The 18829-nt window shown below is 42.6% G+C and overlaps 1 protein-coding gene across 2 annotated transcripts in view; it reads right to left on the bottom strand.

Annotated features, from left to right (window-relative positions):
- Positions 1-18829, bottom strand: part of LRP8 (LDL receptor related protein 8) — a 277677-nt gene that overhangs the window by 50464 nt on the left and 208384 nt on the right. The gene's annotated exons all lie outside the window — the stretch shown is intronic.

Here is an 18829-nt window from a genome sequence, read left to right as displayed (position 1 = left end):
CTGTAGCAGGCTAGGAGTGAAAGGTATTAGCTAGGCTATGTGGAGTCCAGACCAGGAACAGCTAGGGTGTTCCAAGTCAGTAGTGATGTGCATTGGCTGCGTGTGTGTGGAGTCCAGCCAGGATTGAAATACCAGAATTGTGGTAGGTTCACTGAGGATCACTGAGGATCATTACCACAACTGTGCGTGGAGCCCAGGAGTGGAATAGTTGAAGGGCTGAAGGTCAAGACTGAGAAGCACTGGCAGAACTGCCTGGAGACCGTCGGACAGAAGTGCAAAGGAACTGAAGATCAGGAACAAGGACCACTGGCAATATTGTGTGTGGTCCCAGCACCAGAACAGCAAAGGTGTAGCAAGCTAAGACTGAAAAGCATTGTCAAAGCTATCCTGGGAGACAAGCAATGGAACAGCAGAGATATTACAGTCTAGGATGGAGATGCATGGCATTGTGTGACACGGGCTTGCATAGCTCCTGATGTCACTATACTGAGCTCAAGCCAGTGCTATCAGTTCCTGACTTTCATGACTTTCACCAATTCATCCCCAAAACTAAGCAAATTTCAGAATTTCACAGTGTCTTGTTTTGGACATATTAAGTGAGACACATAAGGTAAATATTCAGTGAGTTGTGCAGGGATTAGCTGCTGAATCACGTCGATAAATCCCTTCACAAGGTACCTACTATTTTCCCTGGAAGTCACCATTCTGTATTTACATACAAATCAGACTTTTTGAGCTACGAAGGAGAACAGACTTTTTTCCTTTGCATGCCTGATTTACTGCTGAGCCAGAGGAATCTGCTCAAATTAAACTTTCAGATGTCCCAACAATGGTCACTCTTATGCAAAAAGAAAAACACAGCCACTGGCAAGAGTTCCCTATAACTACTTTTAACTGGTACCTAATTTACTCAGTTAAGAAAAAAAATTCAGTTTCAGCAGCTTCAAAGATCCAGCGGAAAATTATGGCTTTTATCAATTAGATTAGATCAAATAATGTCTTGAAAAATGCTTCTTTTAATTTCGCTCAGGAGGCTTTTGTCTTCAATAGCAAAAGTACTTATTGCCTCTGGTGCACAGCTCCTGTGAGAAACCACACTGCTGAAATGAAACTGGTAGCTGAGACGTAACATGGGAAGTCCATCTGAAAGACAACAGAATCTCTACTATGTGGAGTTATGTATCAGCTTTGAGGGTGTGGCAAGAGTACAGGGAGAATTATCTAATAAGGTCAGCACTAAAAATCGTAGTGCAGCTGCCTGAACCGTGTGGGTACATACTCAGCACAACTATCCCATGCTGTGCTCATGCTACCACAGCTATGCTACTATTTTTAAGCACGCTAACTTGACAAGAGCTAGTGTGAGAGTATATATGTGAGCTGGGAATCACACCCCAGCTCAAGGTGGAGACATGCTCTAAACAGCGTTATACAGAACTATTCTGTTTTTTTCACCTAGGAAGATAAGCACAGACTACTTGCACTGGAATTATTAGTATATACATTACCTTACTCATGAACTTACCAGGCTGTATGGGCAAAGAGCATAGCTGAAGTTTCTAACTCCCTGAAGTGATAGTGTTCTACCTATTTAATCTATTTTGATATGCCCTAAAGTAAAACCTAAGAAACCCAAGTCCTCCTTCCCTTCCTGGATCAGTCCCAGCAAACCCAACTTCTTTCTACCTGTCTGGGCATTATTTTGGCTCTCACCACCTAAGTACCAAAAGGACAAGCTCATTTGAGGAAGTAGAGGTGTTTGCCTTTCTTGGTAGCATCTCACATTGTGCACTAATGGAGACAGAATTTGATGGATCCATTTTTTGATTCAGTGTGGCAAATCCTATGCCTGTATTTTTAAATCCCATGGTAGCAAATCACTAGTGCACTAAAATTACAAATTACTAGAACCACCAAATGAATTCTTGCTTGTTAGGGGGTTGGTGGTAGAATGGGGCAGAGATGTCTTGCCAATAAGAAAAAGATTAAGGTTCCAAAAAGAGTCAAAGGAGAAGGATACTCTTGAGCACAGACCATAAGCTATTCTATGGCTGTGATGCAGCAGATTTTTAAAGGAATCTCAATTCCACCTTCAATTTTCTGGATGCAATTTTATAACTGCAATTAAGTGCATCTGAAAATTACAGCATTTGGTCATCTAGCTACCTGATTTGTTAGCACACTCAGGTGGAGAGATGTCTAAACACTAGGAACTGCATCTAAAATTAACTGCAGGGCAGAGCTGGAGTTCATTAAAAGAAAAGAATAGGCACAATCTCTACTTCTATGTCTGTCTTCCTCTCACAAATATTTACACGGCACCTGCCTTTCTCCAAAGTTCGAATTATACATATTTAGCTATTCTGATTAATTGGCACTTGTATAACTGAAAACAAAATGACCTATTAATCTTATCGATCTGTCTTCATCTCTGTAATCTAGCAGCCATTTCAAATGGGTAATGTTATGGCACTGTGGAGTATTAATTTGAAGTAACACAGCTATAGCCTTACTGATCTGATTGAAAAGAGATGATAAATATGAGAGCTGCAGTGACTACATGCAGATAACGTAACAGATCAAGGCTGAGCTGAGGAAATACATCAAAATAAATGTTAGAAAAGCTACCTCAGAAAAAAATAAATAAGCGAAGTTTGCATAAGCTCTTGATTCCTAATATTTTGGCAGGGTTACAGCAATTTACACACTCCAACCGTGAATTAATTTCCTTCCCTGAGCTGTAATGAGCACATCTTTCTTCCTTGTTTTCATTACTCCCACCTCTGTCCCTTCTTATGTTTGTATGTGTTGCCTGTCTCCCTTTTGAAATTTGCCAAGTGGGCAAATTAGAGATGGTCACATGTATCCATAGAAAATGGGGGTCGGTCACCTACAGACAATGCAAATTAATATAGAAGCTCCTCCTCCCCTGTACACACAAACCCCACTAAAATATTAAATGTATCGAAAATCTCAGCTAGAAAAGAAAAGCAATTTTGCTTTCATGCCTCCCTGAGGACTTCTGCAATGAAGCTTATGATTTCCTAGCTACTAATTCACAAGCTTATGATTATTTTGTTTTTAAAATGTGAATTCAGTGCTGATGCCAGAGAGCACTAGAGACTGAAGTCCTCTTTCCACTGAATAGGTAAAGCATGGGCAGCAGGCACTTACCACTCCACCCTTGTGCCTCAGCCTTGAACAGGGAGGGCTGCACTGGCACATCTTTAACCCTGGCCCAGAAGCATGTGTAGCTGCATCAGTGCTGACAACTGTGCTTGTGCACACAACGCTTCAGTGGCAACAGTGGTGACAGTTACAGTGGTGATTCCTGTGATGTGGTCATCAGGTTATTATGGACTGGACTGTTACCACTGACTCATTTTCCACAGGCCTCAGCCAGAACTCTGCCTAGGCACTACACATTGGCACTGTAGTGGCACCGTCATAGAGAGAGTATTCCCCATTCCAGATCCATCTGGCTCCACTGGCTTTTAAGGAAAGGAGAGAGGGAGTTATTGTCTTACCTTCAACCTACCTTGCCCCTCCCTAGCCACTTTCAGAGAGCTAGATTTTATGGAGTGTGCTAGGAAGAAGCAAAGTCTGCACCCTCCAGCCATACTGTGGCTTGCTCTTGTACAGGGCTGAAATAGGGGGAGAGGACCTCCTTGCACTCTTTCTACGCCCACACAGGAGCCAACCACATTGTGACCTTTAGCATGGCTTTACACTAGTATAAAGTGCCCTTAGAGCAAGAAAAGGGTTGCATTATGAATTACTATAGACAGCATATGGAGAGATAAGGTGGGAAGAATAAGTGAAAGGCAATTTACACACACATCATCCTTCCTAAGTCTGTCTGGGTACTTAGGCAGCCCCCATTATTACAGCATCTCAGAGCTTCCCAGAGGTCATGGATCAGTGTTCATGCCACACTCCCCACTAATACCTGGCCCAGCTAATGATCCAACCAGCAGACCAAATTCAGTGATGAATCCTGGTCACATGCCATCTGATGCACGTTGCGCATATGCTAAGAAGTTCTTCCCAAGTATTTCAATAGAAAATAACATTAAACAGTAAATTAAATACCCACCATGGCATTTATTTATCCTTTGACTTGAGCAATTCGTTTACATTCTCTATTTTGCTACCTGCCCTATCAGAAGATTTTTTTGTATAAAAGGGAGAAAAACCAATATTAGTTTCCACTTTTTTCAGTGCAGAGAAGCAAGTGTTGTAGTCTCAGACGCAAAATCTTTTTTAAATATGAAGTGATCCCAGTAGAAATCTTGAAAATCTTTGATTGGCAGGAGTGTTGCAGCTCTGACTGGACCTTGGGCTCCGAAACCCACCCCCTTCCCTGGGCTTCAGTACCCAAACTGCAACGTCCACTAGCTGTTTTTAATGTGGTAGCACAGGCCGAAGTCTATAGACCTGTGCGTTGAGACCCACTGCTACAGGTTTTAAAAGCAACGAAGTGGTACGCTTAGTGACTCACTGTTGGTACCCTTTTCTTTTAGTCACTATTCAGCCAATAGGACACTCGTAGGCACTAGGATGTTGGAGATGCCATCTTTCGGATAAGATGTAAAACTGAAGCCTTTGTATAGTCAATTCCTTGGCACTTTTTTTAAGAGCAGAGAATAGTTACATTCATGTCCTGGTAAAAATTCCTCATCATTTATATGAATTCTGTCTCTGTAAATTCCACATCTGGTTTCATTTGTATATTTTATTTTCTATACTAGTGTAAGGTCATTGGGCACTGCTTAACAGTTGCAGTGTTTCAATGTGGGTAAAGTGAGTCTTATGAATAACATCTTTTCCATAAGATAGGAATCTATAGAGTAATTACTGTGGATTTTCAAATATTAATTTGATGCAAAACAAAATGGGAAATTGACAATATCCATCATTAATAAAAAAGACACTCCATCATACAGCTGCAGAAGTGACTCCCTCATTAAGGCTGTTACTAGCCTCTCAATAATAAGCCCAATTGATTTTGCCTCCTGCTTCTCAAAAAAAAAAAAATCCATTTTGCTTGAAATTACATGTGTAGTTTACAGCCAAACAAGAACTGTTTGGCAAAATTTGTGGTGAATTGACAAAGAGTTTCAGAGTTACTGGGGTGTGGAAAATGAGGTGAATTTCACTTTTTGAAACTTTTTTTGCAATGCAACAAATGTTGACGTCTATAAAAAGAGTCAGTGAGGAATATGGACTATTCCTGCATGTGATGAAAACAAAATGCATGTGATCTGGTAAAAGAGACCCTAACAACAAAGAACTGAAAACTGTATGAAATGGCCACCCTAAAATAAGGAGAGCAGTCACTCACACAGTCTAAGAACAGACATGAGACTGTGAAAAGAAGGACAGGCCTTGTGAAAGGATGTGACATATTCTGAAACCTACCAGCGTCCTAGGTGGCAGATAGGCATTACCTTGTAAGCATGATAATAAGCTGTTTATTGTTTTCAATATATTTTCTCTGTGATGCTTTTCTTCTGAATAAATAATACTTTGCTTTATGAATGCTGGCTGGTCACTTGTTAACCCTGTTGTTGCCCCACAGAGAAGAGGGATATAGGTGCTGAACTAAAGTCAGATCTGCTGAGGTAGTCATAGTGAATTGCAGGATGAACTGCAGCCTAAATCTCCACTCTAGAGAGAGTGTGTTGTGGGACTCTGCCTCAAGAAAGGTGATGGCTGAAGGCCTGAGACATAAGCTAGATGCCCTTAAGGAAGCCACAAAGGGGTCAGAGGTGCAGTTACCTTGGAAACAGTGACAGTATAAATTTTCAAAGACATTGAGGTCATGTGTCAGGTGCCTCTGTTCAAAGCAAGATTCATGCTCCCTGGGGCATTTTCCCTCAGAAGGCTACCCTCTAGGGAGGGCAGCAAAAGAGAGGGAGGTAAATAATGATGACCTTGAAGTGAATTCCTCTGAATAAAGACAGACCTTCCATAGAGGAAATAATGCAACAGAATTGCAGTCTCACCACTATTAGTAGCTGTTGCTATGGTGATTGATATGGAGAAGCCCATTGAGATGCGGCGTGCAGAAGAAATGGTAATTCCTAATTCTAGTCAAAGCATTAATGTAGCTAAGGAGCCAGGGAAACCATTTCAAATAATCTCACAAATTAATATTTGCATTTGTCTCCTTCTTTTGCAACACAGCTCTCCACAAACACAAACAAGCTATTTTTCCAGTCTCTGGAGCTTCATTAGAGTAATATTAGTTAATTATAACAGTGTGACCAGACTCCAAAGTTACTGCTGATAAATAATTGTTGATGCAAAAATGCATTATTGATCTATAGTAAGTTTTCAGAGACTCATGTGTTCATTGAAAATGGCTTTATTTTCGTGGTGGTATAATTAACATACCTACTTTATTCAGCAATAATTGCATAGCACTTTAATGAACAGAAGAGTACCGTATATACACAAGACCTGAAAAATTTTCATTTTTTTAATATCTTTTTCACTAACATATACAAAGTTACTATTAAGAACTCTCAGTGTCCTCAGTTCTGTTCTGTAATGGGGAATTGCTACAAGACTCCTGAATACTGAAACAGCACAGATTTCCTGGTTAAATAACTGAAAGGCAGATCAAAATAAGTGTGATTTTAATGTAAAGAGAAAAAGGCATTACGATGTATAAGGTTTATATTGTGTAGTTTATGTTCAAATTGCAGAGATACCCACAAGGGAAGAGATAAAGACCTATGTTTACGCTTTTTATGTTCTTTTAGCATGTAATCTGTTGAATCAAATTTTAGATGTTCTGTAGTAGATATAATTTTAGTAGAAATATATGCAAGAAAGTGTTTGGATTTTTTTTTATTTTTAGAATTGGAACCTGGATGAGATGTGCCCACTCACATTCCTCCAGACATGACTTGTTTGTTAAAATGGCAATTTTACGAATTATACTGATTTGGCAAATCACTAAGAACCGTATGAGAATATCCATTAAACTAATAGGTCTGTGATATTAACATACAAATTCATACCTATCATGAAATTGTGTTGTTTTCAGTTACTCAACTAAGGTATTACAGAATAAAGCCATGATGCTGCACACGGATCCACAAAGGATATATTATGCTCATGCAGAGTCCTACTGAAGTGCATGGGACTCCCTCTAGCTATAAGAATTGTTTTCACTGGTCCTTTTGCACGGTGTGGGAGCTAACTCTGCCACTAGGGAATTTAAATCAGAGATGTTTTGCCAGGAAAAGCAGACTGTATGACTGTCAGACCTTTAGTCCATTATACTGAGGTACACTGATTATGCAGTATATGCCAATATGAAATAAATTAAGAAGTACCCAAGAATATTTGTCTGAATTTCTATCTTTCCCCTTTAGAAAGATGCTGCTTCTGATTTCCTACTCTCAACTCAGGAAAGGAACTCTGCAGAGTCTTAAAAGCTTTAGATTAGTCAAATTAAATTTATCAGATTATAGTTAGATCTGCTTTAATCCCAGGGAGTTTGTAAACTCCATTTTTGTTGTGATTAGGAAAAAAAAAATTCAGATTAAGACATCAGTGGTGTAGTGCATGCTACCTCTTCCTACCTTCAAATTCCCAAGCACAAGGATAAAGCAAACATCAACCACCAGGACCAACTGAACCACCTTTGGGTCATAATTGGTTCTCAGTTAAACCCATGTAAAACAAGAGTAATTCCACTAAGTCAACTAAGTCACTATGGATTTATGAGAAAAGAATTTGGCCCATTGTCTTACACTGGAGATTAATAATACGCTTACAGTATGTTTCTTTCCTGGACATCTATAAACAAAATGGTTGCCGGCAATAACACACGACAGCCTCTTGTAGCTTCTAAACACCTACTGCCAATCACTGCATAGCTACTCACACATGTCTCAAAGCCATCTGGGAAAAATAGATTTTATTTTCCAAATTCTTAGGTAAAAGCCAATTCGTTGATTGGAGAAAAACAACATTCCCTTCCCTAGAGATCTGCTTCTGAATCAATGGGTAAAACAGGTAAGAAAAAAACATTCAAAATGAAAAGCCTGACTTCAGTCAGATAATCTTGTAGTAGCTATGACAACTGAGAGAAACGCAGGCTCCAGAAGTCTAGGTCTGCTGAATAATGAGGTACAAAGCTGTGTTCACACTACAAGCAGTGAGGTCACTGCCCCATAAAAATCTCTACCTTCATTAATTTCATCTGCTTGAAGGGAATTCTTCACAAGAAGCAATATTTCTTTTTACAGTGGTTCATCGCACCATTAGACCTGAATATTCATAGCATTTAGCACACTATATCATTAACTCCTCTGGAGCAAAAGACAAATCAGGAGAAAGCTAAAATTTGCCATGCAAAACCTTGTGCAAAATTTACCCTAATGATGCCGTTATCTCCAGCATTTCCACCAAAACCTGAGATCCTAAACAAGGTGGAGTGAAACTGCAATGACAATTTAAAAATATATGTTTGGAATAAAATATAAGCAAGTTGGCTTGTGTTGGCTGGGCAGTCAAAGATTCCTTTTAGATGCAGCAGTAGGGGTGGAAAAAACCACTACCTTAAACACAGGCCAAATTTTCAAAGGGCAACTTGGCCTCTATTTGCAATTCTGGCAGCACTGCTACTTGGTGGGTGCACTGTGATAGGTATGTAAAATATTATGACCATGTTTAGAAAATTTGGCCTAGAAACTACAGCTATTCAAATGGGAAGTTCCATAAAAGGAAATCAACACTGATATAGGAATAAACTTGGAAGCAAACACTCTTAGGCCAAGGCTGTGATTCCACGGGTGTTAATGGGATGGAGATCCCTTTGGTGTTGATTTCCACGGGATTAGGATTTGGTTTTTCACTTCTACAGTTTTTGTATAAAAAGGATTTAGAAATAAAGGGCTGCATAGGGTTCCCACCTGTCTAGTTTTCACCTGGACAGTCTGGGTTTTGGCTTGCGTGCCCAGGTGCCATTTGGCAAGCCCTAATGTCCAATTTTTTTGATCTGTGGAAAAGGTGACAACCCAAAGCGGAAGGAAGGAGGCTGCGCAGCAGCAGCTGCCACCTCCGGGATCAGGCTGCTTGTGTGGTCTGTGGTGTCGCATGGCCCTGCGCAGCCCACAGGTGGCAGGCAAGGTGAAGACACTGCGAATGACAGGGGCAGGGCCTTGAGGGGAAGAGGCAGAGAAGGGATGGGGCCTTGAAGGAAGAGGTGGAGCAGGGGAGGGGTCTTGGGGAAGAGGCGGAACAGGGGCAGGGCCTCGGGGGAAAAGGTGGTACAGGGGGCGGGGACTCAGAGGTCCAGTTACCAGCCATTAGAAAGGTGGCAACCCTAGGGCTGCACCTTAGTGTAGTTTTGGTTCATATCACCAGCACTATTGGTGAGATGACACATTAATTCTACATTCATATGTGCAATCATTGCTTTAAACTTTATAAAAAATAACCTAACTGTGGACTAAACCTTCCCAGCTATACTTCATCCCAGAGGTACATTTTTTTAGAAAATGCAAGCAAAATCCATTCAGCTGATTAAATTGTCTGAGGGCAAAAGAAAAAGATCATTTTTCACCCACAATGAAAATTTGCAGATGTTTTTGTGCTTGGCCAATTCACAAAACAACTTTCTTTTAAAGTTTCAAACTTTTCCTGGCCATAGTCTTGGAAAAGGGCTGTGCCATGTTTGAAGATACTTGGTTTTGAAATAACGTTTTCAAATTGTGCTCAGTTCATAGAACTATAATGTACTGGCTAGAGGGAGCAAACTATATGTACCACTGCGCGTAAAAGGGAGGCATGTCCAATCTGCTCAAATGTGTTTCATCATAACATAAGCCCTTTCACTTCTATACCTAAAGCAGATTCTCTTTTAGTTTAAGTAGTAGAAAGCTGGGTTTGGGGATTAAAAGGTACAGAATTCTGGACCCTCTGTCACCCAAAGTCTTCTAGGTACATGACGTGCAATATGGCTGGCAGCTATAGAATGGCACAAATAGGGGCCTATTGGATATGGGATTTCTACATCCATGAACCCTAGCCACTGGGGGAGTATATAGTGAGCCAGCTCTGGGCTAAATTCTGTCCTCTGTTGCAGTGGTGTAGAAGAGGAAGAGGCAACTTCTCCCACTCCAGAAGCAGGGCAAGACCTTTCTCTAGCACTCAAGATGATTGTTTATGCAACTATGATTTCAGGATACGTCCACTGTATAAGTGTAAATAATGTAAAATATACATTAAGGGAATCCTAAAGTTTATACTTTAATTATCAAAACACCTGAAAGCAATCTTAACTCTGTCCCATAATAATCTTAATTTTGTTCCTTTGCATTAAAATAAAGTATTTCATAACAAGCTCCTACAACCCTGGGCAAAATTGTATTTTTTTCAGCAAACATGACAATATAATGCCAGTGGAAAGAACTGCACTTTTTAAAAAATGCACCTTCAGTAAAACTATATAAAAACATTAATCAGTGAATCTTTACTTTAAACTGCACCTTCTTCTGTACCCTTTGAAGAATATTTTATTTACTGAACATACTGATACACTATATGATTTTAGAGTAAAAGCTCCTGTTGTGAATGCATGCACACAAGGAAGAAAAGTTAAGGCTGCTATGGGAACACTGAGGGTCAGATTCCAGGAACTACGTTCTGCTTGCTTGGGGTGTGGCCAGGACATCACTCTGCATCAGTTGTGGAATAGTACATTACACCTGCGCTGGCTCCAACATTAGGAAAAAGCAAAGTCTGCTTAACAGCCACCTTTGACCACACATCTCTTCAGCTGCACTGAGCAGAGCTCTGGCACAGCTAAAGCTCTGGCCCTAAGTGTGAATTTCTTGACATGTACAATTAAAATCTCTACCTTAACATTGCATTAATGTAGGGTTTTACATTTAATTATGATAGACATTGATACATTCATCTGGAAACTACTCTCATTTTTACTATAAGGGTGCAATTATAACTAACCTTTTGCTTTCTTGTTGTTATATAGCTCAAAACAAATGTGAATACGGAATGAGATATTTCCTAAAGAACAATGGGAATCTTCCTGTAATTTCTACTGCTTTTGAAGGAGATCTAATACTTTAAGCAGTGATAAATTCAAAGCTGTCCACGATGTTTAATTTCTGGATAGCGGGGGCATAATGCACAAGCATTAATCCCTCCAGCTGTCCAGTAATTAAACATCATGTGAAACCCAGAGGATATCATTGCTTTCCTATTTAATCTTATTTATGAAGGACTTTCATTTGTTAAACCTAGAATCACTTTCTTTCCATTCTTGAGGATAATATTAGATTCTTCCACCAATACAAGTGCACCCAGCATATAGCTATTTTCCCACAGTAGCAAGATTTTTGCAAGAAATACATTTTTTTCATCAGCAGCCGTGTTAGTCTGTATTCGCAAAAAGAAAAGGAGTACTTGTGGCACCTTAGAGACTAACAAATTTATTAGAGCATAAGCTTTCGTGAGCTACAGCTCACTTCATCGGATGCATGGTGCATCCGATGAAGTGAGCTGTAGCTCACGAAAGCTTATGCTCAAATAAATTTGTTAGTCTCTAAGGAGTACTTGTGGCACCTTAGAGACTAACAAATTTATTTGAGCATAAGCTTTCGTGAGCTACAGCTCACTTCATCGGATGCATGGTGCATCCGATGAAGTGAGCTGTAGCTCACGAAAGCTTATGCTCTAATAAATTTGTTAGTCTCTAAGGTGCCACAAGTACTCCTTTTCTTTTTTTCATCACACATTGAAATAATTAAGAATGGGACACTGGGCACATACTTATTCCATTTGGATGAGTACAATTTCACTAAAATAAACGGAGTAATTCAAAGCAGAATTTGATCCTGTGTGTTTGATTTTCTCTGAATTGCATATGACCTAACAGCAAGCAGTGCACGTAGCTAATTAATGAAGGCAAAGAACAAAATTCATAGCGATAACAAGGCTTGGTAGAATTTGGTTTATCCTTTTTTTCAATTTCAATGATTAAGATAGATTTTTTTATTTTTAACTATTATAATTTTTACAGTCACGGAAAATTAAAGGGAGGTCGGGGTGAAAGCAGCGCTAACAGCTGGGCTGCAGGGGATTCCCAGCACTGACAGCAGGGCTGCAAGGGGTTCCCTGCACATATGAGGGGCCTAGGCACTCTTAGGCAAGGTGCAGGAGAAGCTGTGGGCCTGGTCCAGCAGAGCAGAAATCTCCTGGCCAGGTGTGCAAGGAGAATGAGCTCTCAGCCACAGGGGAGGGCACCCCACCACTGAATGGTTCCTGCCCGTGGACAGCCCCCATGCTCCTGGCTTTCGCGTGAGGGATTGGGGCCGTGACGACAGAGCCCCAAAGAGCTCCTTACCCTGTTGATGACACTGGATCCCTGCAGATACAACATGCGGGGAAGAAGACAGAGCGAAGACCACTGGCCTGGGCTGAGCCGATCCCTACAGGCACAAAGTACAGGGGAAGGCTATACTTGCTCTGACCAATAGTGATGGATTTTTTCATCTATTCCAGTGTGTCAGCTGAAATTAACATTTACCAAACCCTAGAGAAAGGACTTTGAGGAGGAAAGTGAAGTGAGCAGGCAAACAGGGTCAAAGAGGAATTTCCAAAACGGGGCATGCACGGACCAATGGATACTACTTTTAAATTCTCCAGCTCCGAGTGCATGGTGCACACACGTAACCCATAGGAGAATACTATAGGGACCATCGCTCAAAGAAGAAAAAACAGTTCTATACTGGTGTAAATGGGCACAACTTGATTGGCTTCAAGGGAGTTTTGTCCATTTGCACTTACGGAGGATTTGGCCAGGAGTTACTTGTGGGAGCAGGAGCCCAGGGGTACTAGAACGTGAGCTGACCTGGCAGAGTGAACAGTGCATCAGAGGCAAGTAATGACTAGACGTAAGCAGGGCCTTGAGGGTTTGAATTACTCAGTGAGTGACCCTCAGATTAAAAGTGCACTATAGAAATATACAGTGTTGTCACTGCCACTTAGTCACAGCATTTACATGGGTTTTATACAACACTGAAAAGGCAAATACTGGAGTCCCTTTTGGGGCAAAAACCTGTGTGTCAGATGAGGGAAGGGGAAGAAGAGGGATACACACAGAGAAAAAGAGGGGGAGAGGACATGTGCAGTGACTGAGGGAGACCTCCCGCAATTTCATCTCTTTGTTTTTAGTTTTAGTAAAAGACATTTTCAGTTTAAACAACCCAAGACCGTTCATGTAAGAGATTCCTGTGAGAGCCTGTCATAAATATAAAGGGAAGGGTAACCACCTTTCTGTATACAGTGCTATAAAATCCCTCCTGGCAAGAGGCAACATCCTGTTACCTGTAAAGGGTTAAGAAGCTCAGCTAACCTGGCTGGCACCTGACCCAAAAGGGAACAAGATACTTTCAAATCTTTGGGAGGGAAAGGCTTTTGTTTGTGCTCTTTGTTTACGTGTTTGTTCTCTCTTGGGACTGAGAGAGGCCAGACAGAAATCCATCTTTTCCAACCCATCCTAATCCAAGTCTCCAATATTGCAACCAATATAGGTAAACCAGGCAGGACGGATTAGTTTATATTTTGTTTTATGTGAATTTTCCCTGTGTTAAGAGGGAGATTTATTCCTGTTTTCTGTAAATTTAAGGTTTTGCATCGCAATACCCTGTAAAGTATTTTCCATTCTGATTTTACAGAGGTGATTCTTTTACCTTTTCTTTAATTAAAATTCTTCTTTTAAGAATCTGATTGATTTTTCATTGTTCTTAAGATCCAAGGATTTGGGTCTGTGTTCACCTGTACAAATTGGTGAGGATTATTATCAAGCCTTCCCCAGGAAAGGGATGTAGGGCTTGGGGGGATATTTTGGGGAAAGACGTCTCCAAGTGGTCTCTTTCCCTGTTCTTTGTTTAAAATGCTTGGTGGTGGCAGCATACGGTTCAAGGCCAAGGCAAAGTTTGTACCTTGGGGAAGTTTTTAACCTAAGCTGGTAAGAATAAGCTTAGGGGGTCTTTCATGCGGGTCCCCACATCTGTACCCTAGAGTTCAGAGTGGGGAAGGAACCCTGACAGAGCCCCTGGTCCTTTCCATGTCTGTCTGATAAAAATGTTCCCTTAGACAACTAATCAAAGGGATCAATGAGAGAGGATGTATCCATTAAGTGCACAGATTCCCTTGGACCACAGATGGGTGTGTCTTGGAAATACACTTAAATTACTGAAAAATATCCTATTACAATAGTAATGACTGCACTGGCAGAACCTGACAGATTGTGGCTGGTCCACGGAGGAAGGAACACAGTACAAGGGGCCCTCCTGCCCCTTTGCACCCCTGCACATATGTTCGTCACAATTTCAGTCCCAAGTATAAAGACAGACCCCAGCTCAGGCTGCTGGTGAAACTAGATACTCAGAAAGAGAGGGGAGAGGTCTTTGAGCCATCCAGCGGAGCTGAGTCAGTATGGGTGGTAGTGGTGTAGGAGGAGAGGTGCACCCCTATACCTTATAAAGGGTGGCAGAGCTCCCATTCAAAAGTTACTCAGAATTCCTCTCAGGGTTCCTGCATGTTCTTTTTTTCATACAAACCCCATTCCATTATGGGCTTTAGCTTAAAAGGGGCATCAAAGAGAGGCTTACAAAGTGCTGGTCAGTAATATAAGCCAGCCATGGATGTAACATCCCCAGTGCAAGTGGTTAACATCTACATTGATCCTAAATTGAGGCTTTAATTACAGTACCCTGGAGAGAAAAGAATTTCAGTGTGCTTCATTCTCAATAAAGGCTACCTTAGGTGGTTCCCTGCTCATCTCCTGAGTTTGTTGTGGAAAAGTCATTTATGAAGGTGCAGTTTGCAATTTCAAAAATTGTTAACCCAGAATTAACTGTGGGTTTAAATTCTACCACTTAGACTGCTACATTCATGATCTGCACCTACACTCAGGTACTTAGCCACCTCAGCGCTGGGATTTATACCCACAATTAAACCCAGGTACAGCGGCAGTCTTTGTTGGCACAAATCTGGACCCACGATCACTGGCACTTTATCCACTGTAGTTTGAATGACTCACATCATGAAGCCTTGCACTGCTTCTTTCAAGATTATTCCACAGGCTGACAGATCTCACCATTACAAAGTTGTTTTATTATTAACATATCTCACCAATAAGAGCAGAAGCTTGTTATTGCTCATTTTGTATCGGTCTTCCAAGGAGTGCTACAGGAGGGAGGTGGATTCCTCACAGAAGTGACTATCTCTCTGTCCCTTGCAACAATTTGTGCCTAACAGAACCACACAAATAGTCTTGCCTAGCTGTGGAAGCAGTTTTTAGTAGGTTAATCCAGCTCTGACTGGGATTAGCAGTGGTCCATACTGTTAACCCTAGGTGTAGACAGCACAGGAAGAATAGCCCTGCTGATGTTTCTGACCAGGAACACTGCATTCAGGACTCATATTTCATGCCAATGAATGCTCCCTGGGCTGCCTATATGCATGACCATTTGTTCGTAGGACATGATGCCTGCCTGCTCACAAATTGGACAGGGAAATCAGGAGACAGACTTTTTGATGGTCTTGACTTACCATTCACATACTGTGCCAACACATGCTCCAGCCTACCTGCATTCATGGCCAGATGTGTGGAGAGTGTGCTGCCTGCTAACAAGGTGGTCAGAAACTTGACCCAAAGCAGAGATCACAAGCAATTTACATGGGCAGCCTGCACGACCCTACCAGTGGCATCTTTCTCCCTGCAGCAAGGCTCTCCTGGGTGCTAGTCTTATTGACATTTACTTCTGATCACACTTGATGACAGTTAAGAAGAACTGCTAGGCTGCCAAAGCCTGTGATTGAATCCTACGGGGTGTGGATGGCATGGCCCACACTACAAGTTTCCCACAGACCTATACATTTGGCAAAACCCTATAAGACTACTCAGCATAGTACTGTTTGCACCAGGGCAGTCCCCTGATAGACACCACCACCACCACCACCACCACCTGTGTTTTGTGAGAAATGCCCATAAGCCAGGTCAGCCCTAACTCAAGGAGAGAATTCATGGCTCTGAATCCTGAGTGGAGGGAAATGCAACTTACACACCTCCTGGGTGTGGTGTTCTATCCCATCTAGTGGGTGGGTGGGAGGGAAAGACAGAGAAAGGCATATGGCTTTTAGCTCATGCAGTAAGCTCCAGAGGCCCCAGGTTCAATCCTGCCCGTCGACAACCGGGGTCTGTCAGCGTTACAAGTGAGGGCTCATCCAGGATTTCAACTGGAAAATCTCTGAAGCTTGGAATGCAGTGCCTCGGCTAGGGGAAGTATGTAACCCACACACCTCCAGGGTGTGGTGTTCTGTCCCATCTAGTAGCACCGAGACCATTTAGAGCAGAGGTGGGCAAACTATGGCCCCCATGTCCCGTGGGACCGCCCTGCCCAGCTCCTGAGCTCCTGGCCCGGGAGGCTCGCCCCCGGTCCCTCCCCCGCTGCTCCCCCTCCCAAGCAGCTACGCCACCGCATGGGCAGCGGGGCTGCAAGTGCCTGCCACTCTGAGCGGCATGGTAAGGGGGCGGTGCAAGTTTGGGTAGGCGGTGCAGGGGGCGGTTAGGGGCGGGGGGTCCCAGGCAGCAGTCAGGACACAGGGAGCAGTTGGATGGGGCTGAGGTTCTGGGGCTGTCAGGGGTCAGGGAACAGGGGGAGTTGGATAGGGTGTGGGACTCTTAGGGGGCCTGTCAGGGGGCTGGGGTATGGATAGGTCGGGGCAGCCAGGGGACAGGGGGGTTGGATAGGGGGTGGGATCCCGGGGGGGGCAGTTTGGGGCGGGGGGTCCCAGGAGGGGGCAGTCAGGGGACAAGGAGCAGAGGGGGTTGGATGGGTCGGGCATTCTGAGGAGGACAGTCAGGTAGTGGGAAGGGGTGTATGGGGCAGGGGCCAGGCTGTTTGGGGGCCACAGCCTTCCCTACCCGGCCCTCCATACAGTTTTGCACCCCGATGTGGCCCTCAGGCCAAAAAGTTTGCCCACCCCCCTGATTTAGAGAGAGAAACAGGTTAATGAGTCTGCTCTACAGCCTTAGTTAAGAACCATATGGCTTTTAGCTCATGTAGTAGAGGCTTATGCATTAAGCTCCAGAGGTCCCAGGTTCAATCCCGCCCGCCAATGACTGCAATCTGTTGGTGTTACGGGCACCTAATAGGAGGTGCTTCTAACTACCTTTGTGGGGTGGGGCTTAGCAGCTCTTCTCCCCCACCCCCGCATCTCCTATTGGCTAGCTTAGGTGGTTCCCTACTCATCTTGCTGGCTTTTGTGAATCCCATTCTCAGGAGCCTGACTCCCCATGCATTGCCTAGAGTCTGGGTACCTAACGCAAGGCTGTGGATTCCACTGAGTGGCAGGGTACCCATACAATAGGCATTGCCAGGCTGAGCTTAAGTTTCCTTTTGTGGATCTAGCCCTAAAAGCCTTACATCTTGCCAACAGTTCTGTAATAGTCTTTTATGCATGACTAAAGGCAAAAGAGGAGCATGTGATGTATCATTTGTTCTCCAGTTATGTGACATGACATAATGCACTGAGAATGTGTCCATGAGCTGACTGTAGAATGAGCATCTAAAAATCTCTGCTATAAAACTTGTAATCTTTATGAACCAGAGCCTGTGATTTGTTGCCATATTTGTTGTTGCCACTGAGTTCTAAACTTCACTCTTCTCTTTGAGCCTGCTCAGCTGAGCCTCACCAATGCCTGTACTGACATGTGGGGAGGGATAACTTCCTACTTTCTGTGCCTCACAAATACCATTTCCTTGGTCCTCTCACCCCTGCTCTTTCCTACTCTTTGTTCTACTCACTCTGATGTTCTGCCTTAAATTAGCCAGAGAGCCTGTTGGTACAGGGATTGTCCTTCAACTCTAAAAAAGAAAAGGAATACTTGTGGCACCTTAGAGACTATCAAATGGTTAAGGTTCCTTCCCCATGCTGAACTCTAGGGTACAGATATGGGGACCCGCATGAAAGACCCCCTAAGCTTATTCTTACCAGCTTAGGTTAAAACTTCCCCAAGGTACAAACTTTTACCTTTTGTCCTTGGACCTTATGCTGCCACCACCAAGCGTGTTAAACAAAGAACAGGGAAAGAGTCCACTTGGAGACGTCTTCCCCCCAAAATATCCCCCCAAGCCCTACACCTCCTTTCCTGGGGAAGGCTTGATAAAAATCCTCACCAATTTGCATAGGTGAACACAGACCCAAACCCTTGGATCTTAAGAACAATGAAAAAGCAATCAGGTTCTTAAAAGAAGAATTTAATTAAAGAAAAAATAAAAGAATCACCTCTGTAAAATCAAGATGGTGAATACCTTACAGGGTAATTAGATTCAAAACATAGAGATTCCCTCTAGGCAAAACCTTAAGTTACAAAAAGACACAAAAACAGGAATATACATTCCATTCAGCACAGCTATTTTACCAGCCATTTAAACAAAACAGAAATCTAACGCATATCTAGCTAGATTACTTACTAAGTTCTAAGACTGCATTCCTTTTCTGTTCCCGGCAGAACAGAAGGTGCCACAAGTATTCCTTTTCTTTTTGCGGATACAGACTAACACAGCTGCAACTCTGAATCCTTTATCTCTGCATTTGTACAGCCCTAGCACTATGTCTGTCTGGACTTACACCTGATCCTGCCTTGGCCTCTAGCTGCCAGTGTAATACGATCAGCACTGCACAATAATATAATAGTAGAAGTATAGGCCGAAATGACATTCATAACTTCCACATTCAGCATAAGCTCTTCTGAAGGATGATAATATTAAAG

Source organism: Dermochelys coriacea, chromosome 8 (assembly GCF_009764565.3).
Source record: "Dermochelys coriacea isolate rDerCor1 chromosome 8, rDerCor1.pri.v4, whole genome shotgun sequence".
In the NCBI taxonomy this organism is placed as follows: Eukaryota; Metazoa; Chordata; order Testudines; family Dermochelyidae; genus Dermochelys; species Dermochelys coriacea.
The sequence above is the reverse complement of the archived record's forward strand: the minus strand, read 5'-3'. Positions and strand labels throughout refer to the sequence as shown.